Raw genomic sequence first — 13,191 nt, forward strand, 5'->3', positions numbered from 1 at the left:
TATATATGAACAATATTTAATATGGAAGAGGTGAACACTGGCGATTCTGTTGAACTAAAACCTATTTTTAATACCAACATTTAATTGATTTAATTCCTTTTAATACTGTATTTCGAATTTCCCAAAAAAAAAATATCTGCCGTATTGCACCCCTACTATATTTTTTATTTCGAATTACCAATACTACGACCTCATATCACAGACATACACCAACAGCTACTCATATTGCTAATTTCAGACTTGACTTTTGGTTTTACCCCTTCACTAACACAGCATTCCCTTCCAGTACGAGTTTCCAAGCACTAAACTTTATCTCACCCTTTCACAACAATTCAAGGTTTTAGCTTCAGCGGTTTCGCCAAGAACCCGAAAATTCTACGAATGCCGAAAATTCTACGAACCTAATTTTCGGAATTCAAAATGACCACAAAAATTCGTATATCACCATATAACTTAGTGTATTTTAAAAATAGAACAAATCTATATTGCCAAATTTTCTTTAAATTTGGACCTTGTATACTCAGAGGATACAAAAGTTTCATTTAAAAAATGTCTACTTTAATCCACTTTTATTAGAAGAGATATTTTGAAGACTTAGAGTAATTTGAAGATGTTATGCACATTTTCCGACCGAAATTCGGAATTTATGGTTAGAAAAAAAAACTTTTTTACAAAAAATTTTAGTTAATGTGCACGGGTATGTTAACCGTATATAACGGTACATTTTTTGATGCATTTCAATTTAAGCCTTTTTATTATCAGGGGATAATAACCTTCTAGTTAACAAAATTGTCGCATTGAACCACGTTTTCAAATTAACAAAAAAAAAAAAAAAAAAAAAATTGAAAAGATACTTCACGTTTAACTACATACTTCCAGTACATTATTTTTTATTATTTAGAAACACCTTCGCGTTAGCATAAAATCAATAGAACAATATTCAGTACAATTTTTAAACTCCGAACTTTATCTAAATTTCAGAATGATCTTCTTAACAAATATTTTTCCATTTCGTAGTTTTTTGTCCAAATTATATAATCCAAGCTTTGTTCCTACACCGAGCCCAAATTTAGTACCATTTAGTACTTTTCGTTCCCCTATAGTATGCAGTTCTCACTTTAACCGTTTACACAATACCAACATGGTTTTGGTACCAACATGTTACCAAACTTTTCGTACACATATGTGGTAGGTTTCAAAAATTACTTCTAATATTCAACATAAATACCAACCGCAATTCACTTTTCCAGTTTTATCTGTTCCTCTGAAACCAATTATAATACTATTTAGTACTTTTTGTATAAATAAGCATTTTCAAAACCTCCTTTAAACCACCTCTCTAAACACCAATTTCTAATCTAAAACCGAATTTCAAAATTCCAGTTCTACCCCTTTACAAAATCACAAATTGAACAAAATTCTGTACCATATAGCAAATACCAAAATGTACCAAATTTTGCACCATTTAGCAGTTTTCGTACACGACTTTCCAATAACTACTTTCATATATCTGCAATGTAGTTCAATTTGGCACTTTTCCATAAGTACGCATTTCCAAAACTACCTCAATCCTACACTCCAACAGTAATCTGTTCACGCAAATACAACTTGTATCGAATTTAGTACCATTTAGCACTGCTTCGTCCACATTATAACGATTTTCCAAAGCTACCTCCATATCTCAATTCTAGATTCCAACAGTAATCTTAATTCCAAATTTCAGGATTCCAGCTCTATCCGTTCACCCAAATCCAAAGTGTACTAAATTCAGTAAGTTTCGTGTACTTATAGTTAGTCCCAATTTACATTGGGCGAGTTTACTTGCGGCAATTTTCATTTTGTAGGAGAGAGAGGTGAGGCATATGGTAACCCTTTGCCTCTCAGCACCCTTTCTCACATACAAACTGACAATTGCCGCAAGTAAACTCGCCTAATGTAAATTGGGACTTAGAATTTCCAAAAACTTTTCTTTGTTACTTTCCATTTGTGACCCTCATTCCAAATTTCAGGATTCCAACTCAATCCGTTCACCTAATTTCAAACTGTTCTAAATTTAGTACCATTTCGTACTTTTCGTACCCTTTAGTTCGAATTTCCAAAAACCTTTCATTGTTACTTTTCATCAGTAATCCTCATTCCAAATTTCGGGATTCCAGCTCTATCTGTTCACCCAAATCCAAATTGTACTAAATTTAGTATCATTTATTATTTTTCGTGCACATATAGTTCGAATTTCCAAGAACTTTTCCTTGTTACTTTCCATTAGTGACCTTCTTTCCAAATTTCAGGATTCCAACCCAATCCGTTCACCCAAATTAAAATTGTGCTAAATTTAGTACCATTTCGTACTTTTCGTACCCTTATAGTTCGAATTTCCAAAAACCTTTCATTGTTACTTTTCATCAGTGGCCCTCATTAAAAATTTCAGGATTCCAGCTCTATCCGTTCACCCAAATCCAAATTGTACTAAAATTAGTACCATTTAGTACTTTTCGTGCACTTATAGTTCGAATTTCCAAAAACCTTTCATTGTTACTTTTCATCAGTAACCCTCATTCCAAAATTCGGGATTCCAGCTCTATCTGTTCACCCAAATCCAAATTGTACTAAATTTAGTACCATTTATTATTTTTCGTGCACATGTAGTTCGAATTGCCAAAAACTTTTCCTTGTTACTTTCCATTAGTGACCCTCTTTCCAAATTTCAGGATTCCAACCCAATCCGTTCACCCAAATTCAAATTGTACTAAATTTAGTACCATTTCGTACTTTTCGTACCCTTATAGTTCGAATTTCCAAAAACGTTACTTTGTTACTTTCCATTTGTGACCCTCATTCCAAATTTCAGGATTCCAACTCAATCCGTTCACCTAATTTCAAACTGTACTAAATTTGGTACCATTTAGTACTTTTCGTGCACTTATAGTTCGAATTTCCAAAAACCTTTCATAGTTACTCTTCATCAGTGACCCTCATTCCAAATTTCGGGATTCCAGCTCTATCTGTTCACCCAAATCCAATTTGTACTAAATTTAGTACCATTTCGTACTTTTCGTACCCTAATAGTTCGAATTTCCAAAAACCTTTCATTGTTACTCTTCATCAGTGGCCCTCATTCCAAATTTCAGGATTCCAGCTCTATCCGTTCACTCAAATCCAAGTTGTACTTAATTTAGTACCATTTAGTACTTTTCGTACGATTTTCCAAAACCATTTAATTACATCAACACCACTTCCCAACCTTGATTTCCATACCAAATTCCATGGTTCTAGCTATATCCGTTCAAAATATACAATTGGTACTAAATTTTGTAAATTTTAGTACTTTTCGTACACTTATAGTTCGAATTTCCAATAACCATTTGGTACATCTTTCTAACTCTCCATCAGTGACCCTCATTCCAAATTTCAATATTCTAGCTCTTACCGTTTGCCTAATACAAAGGGTACCATATTTAGTACCTTTTAGTACTTTTCGTACACTTCTAGGTCGAATTTCCAAAAACCCATCCTTATCTCACCCCTACACACCAACAGCAACCTACACCCAAAATTTCAACTTTCTAGCTTCAGCGGTTTCGTCTGGGCGCTGATGAATCAGTCAGTGAATACCTCACCTCACCGCTCTTTTATATATATAGATGAAAAATTGCGAGAGGATTCTTTATTTTACAGAAATCATCATTTGTTAATATCATTTGTTAATTAATATCATTTGTCCATTTCTTCAAAACACAGTCAACAACGGCGTTCATCGCCCCGTTTACCTTCCACTTTCGAAAATGCAATTAAATGAAGTTTCCGAAGTCATTTTAAACAAGTAAAAAAGCATTAAGTTCGGCCGGGCCGAACTTTTCATACCCTCCACCATAAAATATTCATTCCTGTCCCCAACTTTAAGTGAGTACGTTAAAATGTCAGATAATGTACATAAAATGCTTCATTCGGGAGGTCCTTTTTTATGGTGCCTATATCTAACTGTTGACAATTTTGTGTGGGCTAGAAATTGGGAGGTACTGTTATATAGGGGTTATAATAAAACATGGGCCTATGTTGACAGTTTTTGATGGGAGCCTTTAATGTCAAATAGCTCCTAATTCGGTTAAAAAATTTAGCTAGAATCCTCAAAATATCGAAAATCGGTACATAACGTGGGAACTTCAAATGTCATTAACAGCTAGTTCGGAGGTATCTGGGCTATATGAAAATATGAACTTTAATGAACAAATTACAGAAAGTTCGTCCAAAAAATAAAGCTAAGGTACGGAAAATCGGTAGGTTTGTTTTGTGGCTATACAAAAACATGGACCTACGTTCGGTTAAACATTTTAAGTAAAATCCTCAAAGTACCGAAAATCGGGAAGTATCGTTATATTGGGACTATGTTGAAAATTGTTGATGCAGATGTGTGGTGGTCACCACACAACCTTCAAATGTCAAATTACAGTTAGTTCTGTTAAAAATTGTAGCTAAAATTGCCAAATTACAGAAATTTGGGAGGTACCGTTACATGGAAGCTATATCCGAACATGGACCTATGTTAGCAATTTTTGATGGAGAGGTGTTGTGACCACTAAGAACTTCAAATGTCAAATTACTGCTAGTTCGGTTTTATATTGTAGGTAAAATCATCAAATTACTGAAAATCGGGAGGTACCGTTATATGGGGGCTTTCTTGACAATTTTTGGTGGAGAGGTGTGGTGACCACTAAGAATTTAAAATGTCAAATGTTCAAATTACAGATAATTCGGTTAAAACTTGTAGGTAAAATTCTCAAAATACCGGAAATCGGGCGGTAACGTTATATGGGGCTATTCCAAAACATGGACCTATGTCCAATAGTTATAAAGGTTTATTGACATTTAAGAACCCTAAATGTCAATTGATAGCTAAATCGGTCTGAAAATGCAGATAAAAACGTCAAAATGCCGTATATCGGGGGTACCGTTATATGGGGGCTATACCAAAACGTGGACCTAGGTCCACAACTTTTGTTATATAAGTTTAGTTACACTTAAGAACCCTAAATGTCAAATTATAGCTATATGGGTCTGAAAATGTAGCTAAAAACGTCAAAATACCGTAAATCGGGGGGTACCGTTATATGGGGGCTATACCCAAACGTGGACCTATCTCCACAACTTCTAATATATAAGCTTATTAACACTTAAGAACCCTAAATGTCAAATTATAGCTATATCGGTCTGAAAATGTAGCTAAAAACGTCAAAATGCCGTAAATCGGGGGTACCATTATATGGGGGCTATACCAAAACGTGGACCTAGGTCCACAACTTTTGTTATATAAGTTTAGTTACACTTAAGAACCCTAAATGTCAAATTATAGCTATATCGGTCTGAAAATGTAGCTAAACACGTCAAAATACCGTAAATCGGGGGGTACCGTTATATGGGGGCTATACCAAAACGTGGACCTATGTCCACAACTTTTGTTATATAAGTTTATTGATACTTAAGAACCCTAAATGTCAAATTATAGCTAAATCGGTCTGAAAATGTAGCTAAAACCGTCAAAATACCGTAAATCGGGGGGTACCGTTATATGGGGGCTATACCAAAACGTGGACCTATGTCTACTACTTTTGTTATATAAGTTTATTGACATTTAAGAACCCTAAATGTCAAATTATAGCTACATCGGTCTGAAAATGTATCTAAAAACGTCAAAATACCGCAAATTGGGGGGGTACCGTTATATGGGGGCTATACCAAAACGTGGACCTATGTCCACAACTTCTAATATATAAGTTTATTAACACTTAAGAACCCTAAATGTCAAATTATAGCTACATCGGTCTGATAATGTAGCTAAAAACGTCAAAATACCGTATATCGGGGGTACCGTTATATGGGGGCTATACCAAAACGTAGACCTATGTCCACAACTTTTGTTATATAAGTTTATTGATACTTAAGAACCCTAAATGTCAAATTATAGCTAAATCGGTCTAAAAATGTAGCTAAAAACGTCAAAATACCGCAAATCGGGGGGTACCGTTATATGGGGGCTATACCAAAACGTGGACCTATGTCCACAAGTTTTGTTTTATATGTTTATTGACACTTAGGAACCCTATTAGTCAAATTATAGCCAAATCGGTGTGAAAATGTAGCTAAAAACGTCAAAATACCGTAAATCGGGGGGTACCGTTATATGGGGGCTATACCAAAACGTGGACCGATATAGCCCATCATCGAACTTGACCTGCCTGCAAACAAAAGACGTATTTTCCCAAAATTTCAGCGTCCTATCTCCATTTTTGTGGATGCTAGAGTGATTACCACAGACGGACGGACGGACGGACGGACGTGCTCAGATCGACTTAGAATTTTACCCTGATCAAGAATATATATACTTTATAGGGTCGCAAATGAGTATTTCAATGCGTTACAAACGGAAAAACAAACTTAATATACCCTCCATACTATGGTGGAGGGTATAAAAATATGAAACAAAAGTGCATTTTTTAAGTCGTTTCGCGGAGTAAATCGCCAAACTGAGTATGGGTCATATGCAGTGGAGTACTTAGCTAACGAATTCAATTAAAATTTAATTAATTTTATGTACTTTCAAAATTCCTTAAAGTTCCACTAAACTTCCCATATTTCGCAAAGTGCGTCGTAAAGGTACAATTCACTTCACTTTTTCCAAATTTTGTGTGAGAGGTACCCGAAGGAGTGGACCGATATTGTCCATATTTGAACCCGATCTATGCCTGAAAGTTATTACCACATGCAAAGTTATAACCAATTCGATTATTCCCTTCGAAAGATCGTGCGCACCATTTTAGCGAACAATTTTGAACTTTTGTGGAGGAGTAGACCGATATGACACATCTTCGAACTTTGAACAAAATATTACGAATGGCAAATTTTGGACCCGATAGGATGCTTCGTTCGAGAGTTATCGTGCGCATCAGCCAATGTAAAAATGTCCTTTTGAGGATGAAATTTCATGAAGGGGATGTTATGAAAAAGAAGTACAAGTAAGATATATGTCACAATTCTAAGATATAGCTAAATTAATTCATTCCTGTAGAATTTTTATTGCATGGCAAACAATTACGTAAATTAGTCAATCCATAACACAAAGGTGGACCTATGGTATATCTGTCCTTTCATTGTAATAATATTCTTTTCATTGATTTTCACCTTCAAAAAGGAAATTTTTACCATCCAACCTTTGATCTTCATATTTACGCGCATTGATATTTTCCATAAAAACGGTTCACAAAAACCGTTTTTTTTTTTGCACCAGAATAGGAACAAGCAAAGTTTTAATCAACGAATTAATTTCATATGATTGGCAATTCTGTAAGCTTTCTAATGATATAAGCTCAATCGGTTACATAACGAAATCTGTTAATGCAAAATATTTCAGATGTACACCAGCTCAATCGGTTACTTAAAACCGGTTCCATAACTGGTTTTATTTTCAAAATATTCGTTTCAAAAATGTACATAACCCGATCTTTTCTCCAAGAATATTTTTTATTATCGTGATGTACACCAGACATCCACATAACCAATACTTTATACTTAAGGTTAACAAGGACCGTGTAAAAGTAAAAAACGACAATGAAAAAGTTAAAATATCGATTACACCAAGACCTCGCTCTGCATCGTTAATACGTTCCAAAAAAAAGTGACTCAAAGTGAAACGACGCGAAGTGAATTATGATTTTCAATGAAGAACCATGTAAAGTTCGGAGATCGGTTGGTTAAGAAAACGCTACTTTTTCAAAAAGGAAATTACTATAATTCAAATATCACTCTAAAAATGACCTTCGCCTTAATAAGGCAAAACAAAAAAATGATTTCAGCATGAGCCAGGCTGGGATTCGAACCTGGGACCCCAATAACCAAGTGACACGGTTGCAGGCGTCTTAGCGTTCTAAGCCACCATCAACTTGTCAAAGATTCCGATGACAAATATTGATGATCAAAATCTTCTGATACAGAAGAACAAATACAATAAAGGTGGAAAAAAGCTGCCTTAGTATTTGTAATAAAGCATTGAAAAATAGGGTTACCAGCCAAGTCGGACTATAGGAAAGGTTTGGTATTAAATGACTAACGTTAAAATAAATAAATAATTCGAATATACAAATTTCGAATGATTTGTGATATAAATGCTAGTCTCCAAGCTTAGCCTTCGTCCACCCACTAAAAAACACCATTCAATATGCCTGATGATCGGTCTAACCACCCGTGAAACGTAGCATAGTGGTTGAGTGTGTGGGACTTCGGTGGATTCCTAATTTTTCAATGTACCTATTAGGTCTAAATAGCTCAACTCGAAAGAGAATTAATTCAAATATCACTCTAAAAATGACCTTCACCTTAATAAGGCAAAACAAAAAAAAAAGAAATTACTATAATAAGACAGTTTTCTTTCACAAATGTTTCTTGAACAGTTTTTCTCATCGCAAAATTTCCTTGTAGCAACTGATATTTCTAACTACCGCCTGGGATACTCCCTTCCTTCCCAGTCAGTATCTTTTTAAACCCTCAGAGGTTATGTACATTTTTACACGACTAAAATGTGCCTCATCGAAATAACGGTTTTAGAACCCGAGTATTTTTGGACTAAATGCGTTTCAGATAATTAGGAGTCGAATTAGCCCTGTCCGTCCCTTGGTCTGGCTGGCTGGTGCGAACTATGACTCCCGAACGGATCAACCGATTCGAACCAAATTTGCACTTAATAATATATATTGTCCAAACTTATTTTATGTTAAAAGATGGACTATATCGGTCCACTCCTACGGGTACCTCCCCCACATAAGTTCAACATTTTGCGGTTAAATCGTTTAGGTCCAAACATTGCACATCGTGTTATTCCTTCCAAATATGGATCGGGTCCGAATACGGACTATATCGGTCCCGTAATTCGGACACCTCCCACAAAAAATTTGGGAAAAGTGCAGTTTGAGGACTCATCGCAGGTCTATTTAACATTTTTTGCACAAGGTTGTTTTCACGGTCCCAGTAACAACGTTACAGTTTTTTTTCCAGAGTAAGTCCATACGAAATGCGTTTCAGATAATTAGGAGTCGAATTAGCCCTGTCCGTCCCTTGGTCTGGCTGGCTGGTGCGAACTATGACTCCCGAACGGATCAACCGATTCGAACCAAATTTGCACTTAATAATATATATTGTCCAAACTTATTTTATGTTAGAAGATGGACTATATCGGTCCACTCCTACGAGTACCTCCTCCACATAAGTTCAACATTTTGCGGTTAAATCGTTTAGGTCCAAACTTTGCACATCATGTTATTCCTTCCAAATATAGATGGGGTCCGAATACGGACTATATCGGTCCCGTAATTCGGACACCTCCCACACAAAATTTGGGAAAAGTGCAGTTTGAGGACTCATCGCAGGTCTATTTAACATTTTTTGCACAAGGTTGTTTTCACGGTCCCAATAACAACGTTATAGTTTTTTCCGGAGTAAGTCCATACTTCCTGAGATAATGGCCCAAAAGCTCCAAAGGAAAAACCCTGCCGGCACTACTGAAATGGCTTATTTGTATAAAACTATGGACCTTTTTCAAAAACTTCTTACAAACTTAGTTGAACGTAATTTAATATTTCGCGTTATCTATGAATCAGGAATTTGCTTACTATTAATTGTTGGTATATGTCAATTATTTGCTATAGCCCCACTTTACGGTACCTACATATTTCACGTATTTTGAAGCCAACTCGTGATATGAAATCAATATATCTTATATTCTTACTTGTTCTGCGACCAATCTGTAAGCTTCACTTCTCCTTGAAAATAGGTTTGGTGTTTAAATTTTGTTGTTTAAATATATTTATAGAACCGTACCTATGACTTGGCAAAAAACTTCATAATAATGAACTTGTTCTTCAACTGATACAGTTTTCACCTTCGAACCCAAAACAACGCAATATCGAAAATCGAATGACGTACAGTGAAAATTGGTACTGATTGGACAACGACGCAAGTTTGAAAATACTGCAAAGTGAAACGACGCACAGTGGTTCAGAATCGTTTTTTCCTGGTAAAAATTCTGTAACTTTTGAACGGATAGAGATATATTCATAATTCTTTTTTGTTAGACAGATAACACAATCAGCTTTCAGACGAATTATAAGCGGTCAAGTTTGGTCTGGTAGTTGCAGAAAAATTCAAGGTCAAAGTTAATCTTTTGAGTTTTTTAACTATTTTTCATCAAAATATGAGTGTTTTTGTGGTTTTTATATCTTCCTATGTATTAAAGATGGTCAAACACAAACAAATAAACAAAATAATTACCAAAAAAACTATAAAAAAAAATCGAAAAAATGTCGAAAAATTTTTTTTCAAAAATTTGTAAAAAAAAATTTAAAAAAAAAAATTTTAATTTTTTCAAAAATTAAAAAAATTCTCCTTGGGTTTTAATAAAACTTATATAACTCGTATAAAAACTCATATACTCAAAAAAGTTGTAATTTGTGTCAAAAAACTGTAATTCATATGGAAACAGTACAGAAAAACACATATTTTTACACATGTAATTTTAATAAATTGAAAAAAGTGTTAAACGAACGGAACGGGACGGGTACAAAAATATATATGGGCTGGAAGAGGAGACTTTCGGGCATCTTTCTGTGAAAACAGAACTTTGTTCCATGTTGTTCCACAAAAGTTATATTCCACTAAATTTGGAATTTCATAAAATTTAGTACCCGAGGAAAAATAAAATAGATTATGTTGTGTAAACGCTACGGTAACTTACTAAAACTATTTTAAAAGGCCACAATCCTACCTACCTTACAAAAAATAATGAACACAATAACTGTTATAGTTTCAGAGAAATAGCTTCGTCTTTCTCCAGAAATTTGCAAAAATGACGTATTTCCCAAAAATGGGGAAAATGCTCGTCTTTAAGGGCACGCCACGCCCACACCTTCCAATATTTGGGCCTAATTTTTTGGTTTCCTTAGTTTCAATATGTTTACTATCGAATGCCATATAGAAATTAAATATCTTTGACAAAACAAAATTTTGATTTTTGGCCAGGAAAATCGATTCCTGAACCATTGTGCGACGCAAAGCGAAGTCTTGGTGTAGTCGTCTTTGAGAACCGTACCTAAAATCATCAGATTAGAGAGAGATCGCAATATTTTAGATACAAGTTTGAATTTTGGAACAGAGTATATTATACTCTTGCCCTTCGATGTTCAGAATTGAAAATTAACCATATCAGATCACGTTCGGTATAGTTGACGCAATAACTAAAAAAATCGTTCAAATGAATTTACCATATCTATTTACGTTTTTATTTGGTATTTTGGGTTCTAATTCCCGCAGAGGATTTTTAGTATTTGGTAATATGGATTTTGGAAATCATTTTGGTGCAGAACTTCCACGCGGAAAGTAGTCAAAATAGCTCCACGTTTGAATATTTGCATACGCGAATATATGTATAAAGTTATAAAGAGTTTTAATGTTGTGGAGAGTATAAACATTTCGGCCCGAAAAAAAAGCCTTTTTTGTTCAACTTCAGTTCTATTAAAAATGTTTTTTATTATTTTTGCCTTATGAAATTTTCAATTGAACATATTTTTGACCACGAGGTATGACTCTGATAACACCTTTTATTGTTATTTGTATACCATTAATTAATTGAAATAAATAACTCCAAAAAGCGTGGTAATTTTTTCAAAATTGCTTGTGTATCCAGATTTTGTAAGAAAATAATATTCTATTCATATAAATCCCAAAACTTTACTATTCTACAAAAAGTGGTAGAGTCCGTGAAAGGCTACCAAAAAATTCCGAAAATTACTTTACATAAGAAAAAAATGAAAACATTTTTATCAGGAGTTGTGCGATACAAACTACGACTCATAGACTCCGAATCCTACTCGCAGTACGGTTTGGGCTTTGCAAAAACGTGGTTGAAAAAATATCTCTAAAAAAGCTCGGAAAATCTCCACCTGATACCCCAATGGTTGTTGTTCCGGCTTATTTCTATCTTAATTGTACGAGTAGATGTTTATGGACTAGGGTTATGACCTTTTTACAATCAAGTATCCCCTAAAAGTGGTTTGTGACTTACCTTTTTCAACATTTAAATGGTATAAAAGTTATTTTTGTTATTAATAGACAAAAGGTCATTCTTTCGTGCTAAAGAAAATAATTTTTAGATTCACTTTGGCAGTACTGTTGAGATGTGTGTTTTACTTACTATTTGTAGGTAAGTCAAGCTTAATCTCATATTTGTTGTTTTCAAATTTAAAAACAACAAGTTCAAAGTGCGATATAGTTAAAATTGATTACTTTTGGGGATGGCAGAGAAGACTAGTATGGTCCAACGCCACTTCGACTCATCAGTTCTCTTAGTTCTTTGTATTGAAACAAAGAACTAGAGTTGTGTAGTTCCTGATCGAACTAGTTCCAAGGAACTATTCCGTTAAAGGAACTATTGGAACCATATCCGACTCTTTCATTTATATAGTTCATTTAGTTCATATAGTTCCAGCCGTGCATATAATTCCTTTCATTTGTATAATTCATTTTCTTTATTTAATTACAATCTCACTTTGATCTTTCACGTTCGGTTCCTTCTTCATTCAGATGCGGCCACATTGCTAAATAAACGTAAATCATGCAAATTATTTATTTTTATGTCAATTCATCCACCAAAACATGAAAACAAAAAAAGAACTACTTCACTCTCGGAACTATTTGGAGCGAAGGAAATAAAAAGAACGACTAAAGATTCGTTAAACTACTTCACTCTCGGAACTGTTTTGAACGAAGGAAATTTAAAGAACTACGAAAGAGAAAGATTCAATGAACTATATCCGCGTCGGAACTATTTGGAACGAAGGAAATACAAAGAACGGTGAAAGAAAAAGATTCTTTGAACTACATCGCTCGCGGAACTATGGAACTATATTAAGAACTAGTTTCGTTTTCCAAATATTTATGACGTCTCGAGCTCAAGAAAAAGTGTGACTGATGAATTCGTTTAAATGCGAATTCAACCGAAACACCTAAAAACTCTCGCAGTAAAATTGGGAAAGGGTTCTTTGTTTCAATACAAAGAACTAAGAGAACTGATGAGTCCAAGTGGCTTTGGACGAAACTAGTCTTCTCTGCCATCCCGTAAAGTAATCAATTTTAAAGCATTGTGGCGTTTTTTTT

The sequence above is a fragment of the Musca autumnalis genome, unplaced genomic scaffold, assembly GCF_047663935.1.
Source record: "Musca autumnalis isolate F117 unplaced genomic scaffold, ASM4766393v1 scaffold_3, whole genome shotgun sequence".
Taxonomy (NCBI): Eukaryota; Metazoa; Arthropoda; class Insecta; order Diptera; family Muscidae; genus Musca; species Musca autumnalis.